Here is a 17873-nt window from a genome sequence, read left to right as displayed (position 1 = left end):
TTCTCCATCTACTACTGAGCATAAACTTATGGCATAACCATCTTGTAGACTGACTGACTAACTGGGATGGAAGGTCCAGATGGTTGGAAACGTTTGCAGTGCAGAACAATTTGCAGTTGAGGGCAAGTTGAATAAAAAAGCACAAGGGAGGAAGGAGTGGGAGGGTGTGTGGACATGGGGAGATGAGCTGGGAAGACTGTCACTGGAACAGACAGAGGCCTGTTGGTGATTCTTGGTCACAAATATTGTGTTTGTGTAACATGGAACTAGTTGCTGTTTTGTCTTGTACAGGGTGTAATGAGCACAACATAACAGCAGCTGTTAACCCTGTAATCTCCTCCCAGTGAGAACCCCAGGAAATGAAGCAGTTACTTACCATATCGCCAATGTTTCCCGGCTCCTGTGAACCATGAAAGACAAACACAACAATGAGCAAATTGTAATGATCCAGTGATCCAATTATCCCACTTCTTGGGAGATGTTCTTCACCCACCCACATCCATTTTCCACAATATTGACATCATGTTATTGACACCATATTCCACAATCTTACATGCATCATGTTCCACAGTATTACTGACGCCGTAGTCCATAATAGTACTGAACACCAAGTTGCACAATATTAACGAAGTCATGTTCCACAATATTACAAACAGTGAACCTTAGGGTGAACCACAGGATAAATACCTGAGGACCAGGGTTGCAGCTCTGGAAGTGACATCATGACTCAAACAGTGACCAAGGCTTGGTTGCAGACTGACTGAACAGTGTCTGCAGAGAGATAAGGTATTTACTTTTTGTAGTTGTAGTCTGCTAGGAATGGATAGCGAGAGTGAGAGACCCGAGTTTGGTGACTAGTGGTTTAGATGTGTTATCAGTTCTGGGATTGCTGTCTGTAGTTGATAAGGTTGATTTAGTTGATAAGATTCACAATGGTAGGAGAACTTGGCCCCATGGATTGCCCCACCTGCAATATGTGGGGAAATCAGGAACACGTCCAGTTTCCATGGGGACTACGTATGCAGGAAGTATATTCAGCTGCAGCTCCTGATTTGCTGCATGGAGCACCTGGAATGCAGATGAATGCACTGTGGAGTATCCATGAGGCTGAAAACGTCGTGGATAGGACACTTAGTGAGCTGGTCACACCATCAGTACAAAGGCAGAAAATGTTGGGTAATCGCCATAAAGTCAGAGAATCATAGAGTCATACAGCATGGAAACAGACTCTTCGGTACAACCCATCCATGCCAACCAGCTTTCCTGAACTAATTTTGCCTGTGATTGGCCCATATCCCTCTAAACCTTTCCTTTCCACATACCTGTGCAATCGTATTTGAAATGTTGTAATTGTACTTACCTCTACCAGTTTGTTCCATAAATGCACCACCCCTGTGTGAAATAATTGCCCCTCAGGTCTCTTTTAAATCTTTCCCCTCTCACCTTTAACCTATGTCCTCTAGCTTTGAACTCCCTTATCCTGGGGAAAAGACCTTGGTTATTTGCATTATCTATGCCCCTCATGATTTTATAAATCTCTATAAGGTCACCCCTCAGCCTCTGATACTCAAGGAAGAAAAGCCCCAGCCTATCCAATGTCTCCTTATAACTCAAACCATCCAGTCTCAGTAACATTCTTATAAATCTCTTTCGTACTCTTTCCTATAGCAGGGAGACCAGAGCAATACGCAGTACTCCAAATGTGGCCTTACCAATGTCTTGTACAGCCACAACATGATTTCTCAACTCCTGTACTCATTGCTCTGACCCATGAAGGCAAGCATGCCAAATGCCTTCTTCACCACCCTATCTACCTGTGACACCACTTTCAAGGAATTATGTACCTGCATCCCTTAGACTCCCTGTTCACTAACACTTCTCTGGGCCCTACCATTAAACATATAAGTCCTTCCCTGGATTGTCTTACCAAAATGCAACACCTCACATTTATTTAAATTAAATTCCATCTGCCATTCCTCGGCTCACTGGGCCAGTTGGTCAAGATCCCATTGTACTCTGGGATAACCTTCTTCACTGTCCACTGCACCACCAATTTTGATGTCATCTGCAAACTTAGTAACCATGCCTCCTATATTCTCATCCAAATGACGAACAACAACGGACTCAGCACCAATCCTTGTGGCACACCATTGGTCACAGGCCTCCAGTCTGAGCAACAACCCTCCACCACACTCTCTGTCTCTTTCTGTTCAAACCAGTTTTGCATCCAATTGGCTAGGTCTCCCTGGATCCCATGTGATCTAGCCTTGCTAACCAGTCTACTACGTGGAACCTTGTCAATGGCCTTGCTAAAGTCTGTATAGACAAAATCTACCATGCTGCCTTCATGTCTCTTCTTGGTCACTTCAAAAAACTCAATTAAGTTTATGAGGCATGACTTTCCACATACAAAACCATGCTGACTATCCTTAATCAGTCCTTGCCTTTCCAAATGCATGTAGGTCCTGTCCCTCAGCATCCCCTCCTACAACTTACCCACCATTGGTTTTAAGCTCACCGCTCTGTAGTTCCCAGGCCTTTCCTTGCAGCCTTTCTTATAGATTGGCACAAAATTAGCCACCCTCCAGTCTTCTGGCACTTCATCCATGGCTAACAGTGATACAAATATCTCAGCAAGGGTCCCAGCAATCAGTTCCCTAGCTTCCCACAATGTCCTGGGATACACTTGATCAGGTCCTGTGGATTTATCTACCTTTACAAATTTTAAGATCTCCTGTACCACCACTTCTGTAATGTGGACACCTTTCAAGACATCACTATTTATTTCCTCATGTTCCCTAGGTTCCATGTCTTTCTGCATGGTAACTACTGATGAGAAATATTCATTTAGGATCTCACCCATGTCCTGTGGTACCACACTCAGATGACCTCGATGATCTTTAAGGGACTCTATTCTCTCCCTAATTACTCTTTTGCTGTTAATGTACTTGTAGAATCTCTTTTGACTCTCCATAACCTTAACTGCCCTCCTGGTTTCACTCTTAAGTGTACTCCTATACTGCCTATACTCCTCAAGACTTTTGCTTCATTCCCAGCTGTGTATACCTGACATACACCTCCTTTTTCTTGTCCAGAGTTTCAATATCTCTCGTCATCCAGTGATCCCTACTTCTGCCAGCCTTGCCCTTCACTCTAACAGGAACATGCTGGCCCTGAACTCTTGTTATCTTGCTTTTGAAAGCCTCCGACTTGCCAGACATCCCTTTACCTGCGAACAGCCTCCCCCAATGAACTTTTGAAAGTTCCTGTCTAATACCATCAAAATTGGCCTTGCCCCAAATTAGAACTTTAACTTGTGGACCAGACCTATCCTTTTCCATTACTGTTTTAAAACTAATAGAATTATGGCCACTGGTCCTGAAATGCTTCCCCATTAACACCCCAGTCACTTGCCCTGCCTTATTTCCCAAGAGCAGGTTGAGTTTTGCCCCTTCCCTAGGTATTGATCGAAAACATTTTCTTGAATACACTTAATAAATTTCTCCCCATCGAAGCCCTGAACACTATGGCAGTCCTGGTCTTTGTTTGGAAAATTAAAATCCTCAGGTGAAGCCAGCAGCAGCTGTCAGGTCAGTGGAACCACAATTGCCACTATTATACAGCAGGGAGGGTCGAAGTGTAGACAAGCAGTAGTCATAGGGGTCTCTGTAGTCAGGGCAACAGATAGGCATTTCTGTGGCTGCAAGGGAGACTCCAGGATGGTGTTTTGCCTCCCTGAAGCCACGGTCAAGGATTTCCCTGAGTGGGCACAGGATATTCTGAAGCGGGAGGTTCAGCAGCCATATTGGTACCAATGACATAAGCAGAAAGGGAAATACGGTCCTGCTAAAGCAGTTCAGGGAGTCAGGTAGGAAGTTAAAAAGCAGGGCCTCTGGGGTTGTAATCTCAGGATTACTTCCTGTGCCACATGCCAATGAGGCTAGGAAGTAGGAAGATTAAATATGTGGCTAAAGAGTTTGGAGGCCTTCAGGTATGTGGATCATTGGGATGTCTGATAGGAGTTGTACAAGGACGTATTGCACCTGAACTAGAGGATAAGGATGAGTGGAGTCCTCAGGTGAAAATACTAAACTAGAGGAAGGCTAACTACTATAATACTAGTCAGGGACTGGGGGATGTAGATTGGAGGCAGCTTCTTGAGGGTAAATCCACATCTGGCACTTGGGAATCTTTTAAAGGCCAGTTGGTAAGAGTTAATGACCAGCATGTTCCTGTGCAAATGAAGGATAAGGGTGGCAAGATTCAGGACCCTTGGATGACAAGAGAAATTGACAGCTTAGTCAAAAAGAAAAAGGAGGCATATGTAATGTTTAGGAAAATGAAGACAGACAGAGCTCTCGAAGAATACAAAGACAGTAGGAAAACACTCAAACAAGGAGTTAGGAGAGCTAAAAGGGGCCTTGAAATATCTTGAGCAAACAGGATTAAGGAAACTCCCAAGGAATTTCATGCATATATAAGGACCAAAAGGGTAGCTAGGGAAAGGGTAGGTTCAATCAAAGACATAGGATGGAATTTATGAGTGGAGCCAGAGGAAATGGGTGAGGTCCTTAATGAGCACTTTGTGTCGTATTCACAAAGGAGAAGGGCATGGTGGATGGTGAGTCTTGGGATGGGTATGCTGATATTCTGGGGCATGTCAATACAAAAAAAAATCGAGGTATTGGGTTTTTTTTAAAAGCATGAAGGTTGACAAGTCCCCAGGACATGTTAGGATCTATCCCAGAATACTGAGGAGGTGAGGCAGGAAATTGCTGGGCCCTTGTCCAAAATCTTTGTATCCTCTATAGTCACAGGAGAGGTCCTGGAGGACTGGGAAATAGCCAACGTTGTTCCTTTGTTTAAGAAGGGCAACAGGGATAATCTGGGAAGTTACAGGCTGATGAGTCTTACGTCAGTGGTAGGGAAATTATTGGAGAAGACTCTTAGGACAGAATTTACTCACATTGGGAAAATATGGACTTATTATCGATAAACAGCGTAGCTCTGTTTGTGGGACGTCATGTCTCACAAACTTGATTGAGTTTTTTGAGAAAGTGACAAAGATGAGGGCAGGGCGGTAGATGCTGTCTATATGGATTTAGCAAGGTCTTTGGCAAGGTTCCTCAAGGCATACTGATACAAAAGGTGAAGTCACATGGAATCTGCAGTGAGCTGGGAAAATGGATACATAACCCCTATAGAAGGCAGACAGTAGCAGTGGAAGGGTATTTTTCTGACTGGAGATCTGTGACCAGAGCTGCTTCATAGAGATCAGGGCTGGGACCCCTGTTATTTGTCATTCATATAAATGATTAGGAGGAGAATGCAGGTACCCGTGTTAATAAGTTTGCAGATGACACAAGGCTTGGGGGAGCTGCAGATAATGAGGAGAATTATCAGAGGACACAGCAGGATACAGATAGGCTGGAGGCTTGGATGGAAAAATGGCAGATGGAGTTTAATCCAGACAAATCGAGGTGATGCTTTTTGGAAGATCTAATGCAGGAGGAAGTACAATAAATAGCAGAACCCCTTAGAAGCATCAACGTACAGATCCATAGTTCCCTGAAAGTGGCGACACAAGTGGGTAAGGTGGTCAAGAAGGCATATGGCATGCTTGCCTTCATCGATCAGAGCATAGGGTGTAAAAGTTGACAAGTCATGTTGCAACTGTATCGAACTGTAGTTAGACCACATTTGGAAATATTGTGTACAGTTCTGTTTGCCACAATTCCAGAAGGATGTAGAGGCAATGGAGAGGGTACAGAAACAGTTTAACAGGATACTGCTGTTTAGAGGCTATTAGCTATGAGGAGAGATTGGACAAACTTGGTTTGTTTTCATCCGAACTTTGAAGTATCGGGGGAGGGGCGACCTGATGATGAGAGGCATGGAAACGCTGGAGAGTGGGAATCTTGTTTCCAGGGTAGAAATGCCAATTATTAGAGGACATAGGTTTAAGGTAAAAGGGGGAAAGTTTAAATGGGATGTGAGAGGCAAGATTTTTACACAGAAGGTGGTAAGTGTGCTACCAGAGGAGGTGGTGGAGGCAGATACAACAGCAACATTTAAGAAGCATCTTGACAGATACATGAATAAGCAGTGAATAGAGGGATGCAGACTGTTTGGAGGCAAAAGATTTTAGTTTAGAAAGGCATCATGTGTCGGCACAGTCTGGGTGTGCCAAAGGGCCTGTTCCCATGCTGTACTGTTCTTTGTTGTTTGTTATTATGTTACAGACACCAAATATCAAAATATTACTGTCAACATGCTCTTCAATATCACAAACACCATGTTCTACAAGATTATTGTCACCGTGCTTCATAATGCTACTGACTTCAAGTTCCATAATATTACTGATGCCATGTTTCACAATATTACTCACACAATATTCCACAGTATCAGCTACTTCATGCTGTATATTATTACTGATACAGCGTTCCACACTATTACTGACATCATGTCCTGGTGTTGTAGTAGTTAGCACTGCTGTCTCACAGTTCCAGGGACCTGGGTTCAATTCCAGCCTTGAGTGACTCTATGGAGTTTACAAGTTTTCCCTGTGCCTATGTGGCTACCTGCGAATGCTTTAGTTTCATCCCACATTACACATTATTACTGACACCATGTTTCACAATATTACTTATGTTGTGATCTGTAATATTACTGTCATCATATTCGACAATACTACTAACATAGTTCCTGAATATTACTGGTGAGATTTTCTACAATGTTATTGATATTACCTTGCACAATATTCCTGACGTCATGTTCCATACTATTACTGACATTATATCCAACAATATTACTAACACAGCATTACATATTAATGCTGACCCCATGTTCCATAATATTACTGATGTCATGTGGCACAATATTACTGACACCATGTTTCTCAACATCACTATCATCATATTCGACAATACTACTGACATAGTGTTCTACAATATTGCTAAGTAGATTTTCTACAATGTTACAGATATCATTTTGCACAATATTAATTTTGTAATGGGCCACACTATTGCTGACATTATGATCCAGAATATTCCAGACATCATGCTCCACAATATTACTAATATCGTGTTGTAAAGTACTATTGACATCATGTTTCACAATATTACCAACCTCTTGCTCCACAGGATAAGCGACAGTGATTAGGCTCTACATTATTACTGGCACTGAGTCCTACAATCTTCCTGACTTCATGCCCCACAATATTACTGACTCGGTGTTCCACAGTATCACTGACATTACATACCAGGATTTTGCTGACACTTAAGTGTTGTGCATCTACAGATAGTTCTGCTATAACGTGTGTTTCGTTAATGTGAATTAGCTGTAACATGATTGATGAGTAGTGGACACCGTTTGGATAACGCAAACTTTCTGCTGCACAGGTACAGCGATTTTCTATAGTGATTTCCCTATAATGTGATTTTCTATAGTGATTTCCCTATAATGTGATTTTCTATAGTGATTTCCCTATAATGTGATTTTCTATAGTGCGAGATCACACAAGAACGCAACTGTCTCGTTACAGGAGAACGACCTGTAGTTGGGTGTGTGTTGTTCTTTAAGGGGGTGGGTCAGGTGACCCATCCCAAGCGGTGGGGTGGAAGGGGAATTGGGGATGCAGTCTAAAACTGACCATGGAGCTGACAGCTTGCACCATAAAGATTTCCCCGCGCAACTTTACCCTCAGTCTGCCTCATGTTTATTGCTGTTCTAGTGAATCACAAACATAATAACTGGTGATGAGGGTGGGATTGGCCACAAACTGTGTGCGGACACTGTTTCTTTTTGTCGGGATGAAGGATGTTGCCCGGACTCGGAAAACGGTGTGAGATTGTGTGGAAGTGATATCGGGGGGAAGCGGTTGTGCGGGAACTCGGGCTGTGGTTGATGCCGGGGAGGAACGGTACACTAGCACGGCCAGTGAGGGAACAGCTGGGGCACAGAAGGTTCACCGAGGGGACTCGGGCTGCAAATGGCTACTGGACCCGAGAGGCAGGTAAAATTCCTGCGAGTGGGAAAACAAAATGGTGGGCCAATTTGGAGCAATGGGACCATTTGATGAAGAGACAGAACATTCAGTACTGCTCATCAGACATTTTGATGTACATTTGAAGGTGAATAATGTGACTGAAGGCACAATGGTACTGGCCTTCTTAGGTACCATTGGGAACAAGATTATCACAATTCTCAGACATCTGGAGAAACTGATGGAGATGACATTCCAAAACCTGGGGAGTTTTTTCCCACTAAAGCCACCAATGATCACAGAACGTTTCCATTTTTATAAACAAGACAGTCCATTACCCAACTTGTAGCCACATTAAAGAGGTTAGTGGAACATTGCGAATTCCTCTAAAATGCCTTGCAGCAGCGGTTGGTTTGTGGCCCCCGATAAGAAGCCATCCAACAGAAGCTACTAACAAGGAGAGACCTGGATTTCAAGGCAGCTTTCGAAATCTATACCTTGATGGAGTTGTCTGTCAGCAAAATAACACAGTCGGTTGATGACGCCTGGGTACATCAAATAGCGGAAACTCAGCAGATCGAGGAAACAAATGTAGAATGTCTCTGATGTGGCAAGACTGGCCACAAGGAGTCAATGTGTTAGACTAGAGAAGCCCAGTGCTTCTCAAAGCCATCGGGTCATATTACTGAAATTGTCAGGTACAACCCGAGAAGGCGGGTGGTCAGAAAGAAACCTGAGGACAAGGCTCATGGTAGCCCCTCTGCTCCTATGATGCTGCTTGGCCTGCTGTGTTCATCCAGCCCTGCACCTTGTTGTCTCGGATTCTCCAGCATCTGCAGTTCCTACTATCACTGATTCAAGGTACATGCTGCCAGCCAGAGAGCAGACTGGGGTTCAGGTGGGTCTGTGGGAGATGCTGAAGACCCAGTGTTAGCAGAGTTTCAGTTAAACATCCTGTCAGTATGGGGTGAAGCTGATTGTTTCTGGGTTCTTCCCACATTAGAGGGTAAGACAGTAAAGATGGAAGTAGATACAGGTGCAGCGGTGTCTCTGATTCCCAGATCAATACATCGGGAAAAACTAAAGGCACTGCCATCGAAGCCTGCCAGGATTACACTGCAGACATACACACAGAACAAGTGATGCTGCTGATGGACAAGGTACTGGTACAAGTGCAGCTGAGGGACCAGTCTGTCAAACTGCCTCTGTACATAGTGAAAGGTGACTACCCTGGTTACAGAAATTAAAGTTAAATTGGGGCGTGGTTCGTAGGCTGGCAGACTCAAAACCAGTTTGTGAGAGAATTTGGACAGGCACAAAGATGTCTTCAAGGGAACTCTGGGGAAAGTGAAAAGTGTAGAAATTAAACTTCAGTTGAATTGGGAGGATCGTTTGAGGAGTCTAAAGTTGTGTCTAGTACCGTACACCATCCGGCCTGAAGTGGGGGTGGAACTGGAATGGCTGGTGAACCTGGGAGTGCTGAAACCAGCAGCTACCAGGTGAATGGACCACTCCAATCGTCCTGATCCTAAAAACACATGCTGTGGTAAGGATCTGTGGTGACTCAAAGGTTGCAGTCAACCCAACCCTGAGTGAGGATCACTACCCACTTCCACTCATTGAGGACCTGTTCAGTGGCAGGGGGAAAGAAATTCTCAAAAATGGATCTGCCTCAGGCCTACCTACAGATGGGGGTCGCGAATGGAATCCCAGCCGCCGCTGATAATAGTGACACACAAGGGACTAAAGAAAACCCGAAAGAACTGCGGATGCTGTAAATCAGGAACAAAAACAAAATTACTGGAAAAGCTCAGCAGGTCTGGCAGCATCTGTGAAGGAAAAAAATCAGATTTAACGTTTCAGGTCCGGTGACCCTTCTGCAGAACACACAAAGGGCTGTTCCACTACAAACATCTACATTCTGGCATCACGTCAACTCCAGCTTGGTTCCAGAGGGCCATGGACCAAATTCTGAGTGGATCACCAGGAATCCAGTGTCATCTGGATGATTTTTCAGCTCCTGGATCCTCTGAAGAGGAGCATTTGAAAAGCCTAGAAGAAACCTAGGGTGGCACGGTAGCTCAGTGGTTAGCACTGCTGCCTCATAATGCCAGGGATCTGGGTTTGAATCTAGCCTCAGGCAACTGTCTGTGTGGAGTTTGCACATTCTCCCAGTGTCTGTGTGGGTTTCCTCCTACAGTCCAAAGATGTGCAGGCTAGGTGGATTGGCTGTGATAAATTGCCCATAGTGCTCAGGGATGTGTAGATTAGGTGGGTTATAGGGGGTCTGGGTCTGGGTGGGATGCTCTGAGGGTCAGTGTGGACTTGTTGGGCCAATGGGCCTGTTTCCACACTCTAGTGATTCTATGAACAAACCCTTAAAAGGTTGCAGGAACATGGTCTACAAGTAACAAGGTAGAGATGCGAGGTCTTTTTTAAAGACCCATTGGGTACCTGGGCCATGTAATCGATGACAGGGGACTAAACAAGTGTCCAGGAAGATGGAGGCCATTGTGAAGGCCCCTTCACCAGAGAATGTGTCTCAACTGGGATTTGTAAATTACTATGGCAACCGTGCTAAAACTCCTGCATCCGTTGCTGGGGAGGCGGCAGCCTTGGAAATGGAGCCAGGAATGTGAGGGGGCTTACAGGGAGGTGAAGCAAGCCCTGGAAAGGTGGGAAGTGTTAATGCTTTTCTGACCTGAAGTTGCCACTACAGTTAGTGTGTGGTGCCTTGCCTTACAGGATTAGTGCTGTACTGGCGCACACCTCACAGAATGAGAGGAAAGGCCTATCAAATTCATATTGAGGTCACTAACCAAGATGGAGGAGAAGTGGAAAAGGAAGGATTGAGCATCGTGTTTGGTGTTAAGGAGCTCTCCCATTTCTTTTATGGCAGGCACTTTGTACTGCTGAGCGACCAGAAGCCCCTAAACTCCATTTCTGGCCCGTGTATGGGGATACCATCAATGGTGACAGCACATCTGCAGAGACGAGACCTGGCCCTGTCAGCTAGCTCGTATGAAATCAAATACTGACAGGTGGAGAAGCACAGCAATGCAGGCACTTTGTTGAGGTTATCACGACTGGGAAATAAGGATATTCTCGACTGGATCCTGAAAATTATGTACATTTCCCAGAAGGCAAGGTGCCAGTGTCAGCAAATCAGGCATGGAACGCTACTCTGAATTATTGGGTTTTGAGCTAAGCAGTGACATTGGTCCTGAGGGGGAGGACTAGACCAATCATGGAAACCACCCAGAATTACACCCTCACCTGCCCAGGAGGTGGGAACTGTCTGTATTGGATACAGGGAATGAGAGTTGTTATCCCTCTCCCCATTCAGAAGAAAGGTGCTGGAACAAGTGCACCCAGGGCACTCTGACATGGTGCAAAGGAGAGAGATAGTCAGGAGCATTGGTGGCCGAATGTGGGACTCCCAGATTGAGGAGAGAGTGGGATCATGTGAATCCTGTGCATTAGTAAGGAAGGTGGTCCTGACGTTGTCCCATTGATTGTAGGGATGGCTTCAATCTCCATGGCAGCGGATTCATGTCGATTTCATAGGACTAGTAGAGGGACAGATGTCTCCAGTGACCCGAGGTGCCAAGTCGTGAAGTCAGTGTCAGCGGGAACAACGATAGACTGACTGGATGAAGTATTTGCCAGGTTCAGGAACCTTGAACAAGTCATGAGTGACAATTTGTTTGTGGCACAAGAGGAGGTGATGGCCTAGTGGTATTATCACTAGGCTGTTATCCCAGACACCTGGATAATGTTCTGGGAACCTGGGTTTGAACCCCACCACAGCATATGGTGGAATTTGAATTTTAAAAAATTTCTGGAATTACGAGTCCAATGATGACCATGAATCTATTGTCAATTGTCAGGAAAAACCCATCTGGTTCACTAATGTCCTTTAGGGAAGGAAACTGCCATCCTTACCTGGTCTGGCCTACATGTGACTCCAGACCCACAGCAATGTGGTTGACTTTGAACCACCCTCTGGGCAATTAGGGATGGGCAATAAATGCTGCCTAGCCAGCAATGCCCTCATCCCATGAATGAATAGTGAAAAAAAGAGCTCGAGGAGTATCTGGAAAATCACAGTCAGACACGGGAGATCAGCTCCATATCACCCTGTGACAAACGGCAGGGTGGAGAGATTAGTACAAACCCTGAAGCAGCCTTTAAAGGCCTCACCAGGGGAGGTTTCGCTCTGATGGTGAATCAACAAGTTCTTCAGCAAGTGCAGGAACACGCCAAACTAGGCTCGCCAGTGTCCTTAATGTTCAACTGCAAACTGAGAACCATGTTTGACTTACTGTGACCAGAGAGGTGGTAGAGTGAAATCAAGAAGGATAGATGGTTGAGGGTATTCCAAAGAGGAAAGACTGTATTGGCCCAGAATTATACATCTGGTGAGAAATGGGTCCCAGCAGACGAGATGGCTCAGACTGGGCCACTGTCATATACAGTGCAGGCTAGCGATGAACTGGTCTGTAGGTGGACCAGCTGATCACCACAGCTCACCAACAGGGAGATGTCCCTCGGAATACCGAGCCAGTCCAGATGGGACCGGGGGTGGTGACAGAGTCGCGTATCTGCGAGCCAGGGTTGGTCATATCCAGGGAGGAGACAACAGCAGCATCATGGAGCAACAACAGCCAATCAGAGAGGGATGTTTCCGTAGAATAACAGGAGCTCCTGGAAGGCCGGGAAACTGAACTAGACATGATTCCTTAGACAAGGGGATGGTCTTCTAGGTGCTGCCATCCCCCTGATTTCGTTCTCCATGTTCTTTTTGTAAATATTCCTGACGATGTACATAGGTTAGCTACAATGCTTGGATAATCGTTATAATTGTTGGATGTATGTATATTGATTTGGTTTATTTATTGTCGTGTGTAATTGTTACAAAATTCAGGGAAAAGTGTTGTATCATGTTGTCACTCTCCATTGCCCTCTTAAAACACAGAAAAATAAACCAAAACATAGAATATAAAGACAGAAGAATAAAGAAATAAAGACCTTTACGATCCTTCTCGTTAAGTGCTCCGCTTTGGGCTGGGCATAAGTCCCCTTCACCGCGCCACTGCCACTGGAACAAAAGATGCCATTCTTCGTGCTATCTCACCTCCACTAACACCCTCACTGTTGAGTCCTCACAGAGGATGCACAGAGAGATCTGGGTGTTCAGGTCCATTGTACCCCGAAGGTGGCAATGCAGGTCGATAGAGTGGTCAAGAAGGCATATGGCATGCTTTCATTCATCGGACGGGGTATTGAGTACAAAAGTTGGCAGGTCGTGTTACAGTTGTATAGGACTTTGGTTCGACCACATTTGGAATACTGCGTACAGTTCTGGTCGCCACATTACCATAAGGATATGGATGCTTTGGAGAGGGTGCAGAGGAGGCTCGCCAGGATGTTGCCTGGTATGGAGGGTGCTAGCTATGAAGAGAGGTTGAGTAGATTAGGATTATTTACATTAGAAAGACGGAGGTTGAGGGGGGACCTGATTGAGGCCTACAAAATCATGAGAGGTATAGGCAGGGTGGATAGCAAGAAGCTTTTTCCCAGAGTGGGGGACTCAATTACTAGGGGTCATGATTTCAAGGTGAGAGGGGAAATGTTTAGGGGAAATGTTTAAGGGAGATATGCGTGGAAAGTTCTTTACGCAGAGGGTGGTGGGTGCCTGGAACACGTCGCCAGCGGAAGTGGTAGAGACGGGCAGGATAGCGTCATTTAAGATGTATCTAGACAGATACATGAATGGGCAGGGAGCAGAGGGATACAGATCCTTGGAAAATAGGTGACAGGTTTAGATAGAGGATCTGGATCAGCGCAGGCTTGGAGGGCCGAAGGGTCTGTTCCTGTGCTGTAATTTTCTTTGTTGTTTGTTCTCACCAACACAGACACCACCAACACCCTCACTGTGAGTCCTCACCAACACCCTCACTGTGAGTCCTCACCAACACAGACACCACCAACACCCTCACTGTGAGTCCTCACCAACACAGACACCACCAACACCCTCACTGTGAGTGCTCGCCAACGCAGTCACCACCAACACCCTCACTGTGAGTCCTCACCAATACAGACACCACCAACACCCTCACTGTGAGTCCTCGCCAACACAGTCACCACCAACACCCTCACTGTGAGTCCTCACCAACACAGACACCAACACCCTCACTGTGAGTCCTCGCCAACACAGACACCACCAACACCCTCACTATGAGTCCTCGCCAAGACAGACACCACCAACACCCTCACTGTGAGTGCTGCCAACGCAGACACCACCAACACCCTCACTGTGAGTGCTCACCAACGCAGACACCACCAACACCCTCACTGTGAGTGCTCACCAACGCAGACACCACCAACACCCTCACTGTGAGTGCTCGCCAATGCAGACACCACCGATGCCACCAGGTGCCGCACTGACCCAAACTCAACTCCACCGCCACCATGAGTCTGCTTCGAGCCCACCTCATTGATACAGTCGATGTTAAGGGGAGCATTGAAATAAAGGGTGGAGGGGGCGTTCTGTATGCAGTGGCATGTGTGTTGCCCTTTGAGAGAGTGGGTCAGGTGACCCAGAGGTAGGAGCTAGAGGGGCAGTATGAAACTGGCAGTGAAGCTAACAGGACGTGCAATAGAGTCAAGTTTACCTTTCATCTACCTTGTGTTCTATTTCTCGATCTAGTGAACCACAAACACAATAGTACTGACACAGTGTTAAACAGTGTAACTCATTACTGATTACTGATATACCACTGACACCATGTTCCTCAATATTACTGGCACCATCTTTCATAATATTACTGATGTCGTGCTCCTCAGTATTACTGACACAGTGTTTCACAATATTACTGACAGTATGTCTCCTGACACCTCCCGCCTCTCACTATATCCTTCACACAAGAGCCCAAAGAGTGACTTATGAACTGGGATAGGCTTCACAACCAAGGCAGATCTTACCTTCAGCTGACCTCACTTTCTAGCACAGCTCAGCAGAGATTGATCAAGGACAGGAAACCAGAGTCCATTTTCTCTTGCCCCGTGGAAAGAATCTAAGGCTGGCTTGCTCCCTGTTGTTCACAGTCAGATCTTCAGGAATCTAATTTCAGATTCCATTTGATTTCATGCTGCTCCGTATTTAAGAACTGCTACAATGGGCTATTCAGATGAAGTCAGCTCTGGCACCCCCACTTCTAATTTTAAAAGCCCGTGTGTTTGAATCTCACTCCGTAGATGTAAGTGTGTAATCTAGACTGACACTCACAAGGGGGACCATGCTGAGGGGGTGCTGCACCTTCACACACGCTGCCTTTAGGACGACATCTTAAATAGAGCAGGCACATACTCTCAAAGATCCCAGAGTACCAATCCTTGTTGGCCTGGTCAATATTTATCCTTCAACCAGCATCACTGAAGGAGAGGTAGCGCAAAATGTGGGCTCCTCAGCCCAGGAGCCCAGAGCTCATCGACTCTGTCCACTTTACTTGTTTTTCTTTTTATGCTGTTTTTTAATATTTCCATTTATTACCTTCTTTAAATGACTTTGTGGAAAGCATCTTCTCCTAGCCCAGGCCTAGCAATGAAGTGGCCTGGAATGGTGGGTATAGGTGTGGTGCCAGGCGGGGTGGTCTCCCAGTGTGGTGGGCTTGTCCTGGTGTGGAGGTTTTGACTCGGTGTGGCACCGAGTGGTCTCAGCCCGGCCCTCTGTGATGGTTTCGGACCTGTTTTCCAGCATACCCTGAACCCGGGAGACTTTAATTGAACTGTGATAAACTTTTGGTTTTCCTTCTTATTTCTGACTTCTGTCATTAAGTTAGGTGCTGTATTATGGCGACTTATAAAAACTTTCACTGCATGGTTTTTGTAAAAATACACGTGACAATAAATTGCTTTTCTACTCTGTTCATCATCACATTGCTGTTTGAGCAAGTTTTCAGTGTGCAAATCAGCTGCATTATAACAGTGACTATATTTCAATCTGGTCTTTCTTTAGCTGTAAAATGTTCTGGGATGTCCTAAGATCATGAATGGTGCTAGAGATTGGTGCTTGTTCTGAGTTTCTTTTCTGTAAATGTGTCACTTTTTGCAGTAGTTCTTTGACTTAGAGCTGATTAGGATCATAAAACCTGTTTTTATTGCATGATCAGGGACAGTAGACATTCTTGAATGCCATGTTTTTGCAACGCAAATTCACAACATATGAAAATGAACTTATGAAGTCATAAACCTGAAATAGACACTTTCCTGTAAAACAAAATGGGGCTGAGAGGGTAGATGACCTTTCATTTCCCTCTTTGCTAACCAGTGAGATAATCTTCACATCAGGACAACTCTTGACGAGATCATTAAATGAACCTTCCTGTGATAATGGCAACATTTCTCCCACTAATGGAAAAGGCCGCATTTACAAACCTGAAGAACAGTTAAAATGGACTCAAAATGTTAACTCTGTTTCTTTCTCCACGAATGCCCCCAGACCGGGTACATTTGTGTTTTTATTTCACAATGCTGTGCAACCTCTAAAGGTAGAAATTTGGAAGCCAGAAGGAAGAGAGTGAAAAGCTGTAGTGTTTTATCAAATCAGTGATTTCCAGACTCCAGTGTTGGGCAATGACCAAAGCATCAGAAATTATTCTGTGTTTAATGAGCTCACATGACAGAAGCAGTTTCTGGTATGTGTTTAAACAAGATTCTGGGTCAGAATCATTGACTCCAGGAAGAGAAAAGAACCTAAGTTCTTAAAGCACATGTAGAGGGCACTCAAACCAGCCATGAACCCTCTACCCGAGGAACTGTAGCAAGGGTCCACTTCGTTTCTTCACTGCAATCTTTTCGCTGTCGTCCAAAAATGGTTACAGTCCTGCATTGTTTCAATCTCTATCCCACAGGAGAACAAGTGTAAGAAAGAACTCTTAACAATCAGAAACACATGGTATGTCTGTAATTGCAATCCATCCTGTGTATGTGGAGATCTGTGTGAGTGTAAGTGTGGCTGTTGTGCCTTCATTCAAATGCTGAAGGATAAAATTCATGAAAACCAAACAACTGGCATTTCTGAACAAACCAAACATTCAGCAACTAAATTCAGCATCTTTTTTAAAATAAACACATTGAGTGTGGTTTGGGGAGAGGTGAGAAATGGATATCCTGCCTATCATCATTCCCCTGTCCAGCACACCCCAAGGTTTAAAGAACAGGGTAGTGCTTCAAATACATGCAACAAACATGTTTATATTCCCAAACTTGGAGAACTGCAAATTTCTTAAAGATACGCAAGAGGGTGAGAGAATGATGGATTGGGAGAAAGTGAGAGGTTGCACATGGAACTGTTATGCTCTTTGTATTCAATTATCTCTTTCAAACTCCACCTACGATGAGGTTTCCTCAAATGAATTCAACCTGAATACGCCAAATATGCAATCTTAACAAACTCTGGTGGCTATCACTCTGCAATCGGAATTTACATGTTGAGAAATGGACATGAAGCACCAATGCAGAAGACAATGTAAAAATGCTGTCTTGATGAGATGTTTACTCACTGTTAATCTGGATACACCTGGTGGCCCTGGTGGTCCGGTGTCTCCCTGTGACAGAAATTAAATATATTCATCAGCTTACAGCCTAACAGTACAAAACAGCACCAGGCCAAGTTCCATCTCGCTGAATAATGGTTACTTTCATTTCTCAGTCAGTGCACCGCACAGCCACAGGGTCACTTCTGTTGGAGCGCTGCACTGTTGGAGGGTCAGTGCTGAGGGAGCGCCGCACTGTCGGAGGGTCAGTGCTGAGGGAGCGCCGCACTGTCGGAGGGTCAGTGCTGAGGGAGCGCCGCACTGTCGGAGGGTTAGTGCGGAGGGAGCGC

General features: G+C 45.2%; 1 long non-coding RNA gene across 1 annotated transcript in view; it reads right to left on the bottom strand.

Annotated features, from left to right (window-relative positions):
• Nucleotides 1-17873, bottom strand: part of LOC125485424 — a 35261-nt gene that overhangs the window by 7044 nt on the left and 10344 nt on the right. The window contains exons 2-3 of the long non-coding RNA XR_007264152.1: nt 17551-17595; nt 377-400 (exon numbers count right to left, since the gene is read on the bottom strand). This is a non-coding gene — a long non-coding RNA (uncharacterized LOC125485424). The remainder of the gene's footprint in view (nt 1-376; nt 401-17550; nt 17596-17873) is intronic.

The sequence above is a fragment of the Rhincodon typus genome, chromosome 19, assembly GCF_021869965.1.
Source record: "Rhincodon typus isolate 14 chromosome 19, sRhiTyp1.1, whole genome shotgun sequence".
Taxonomy (NCBI): domain Eukaryota; kingdom Metazoa; phylum Chordata; class Chondrichthyes; order Orectolobiformes; family Rhincodontidae; genus Rhincodon; species Rhincodon typus.
This window is presented reverse-complemented; position numbering and strand designations above follow the sequence as displayed.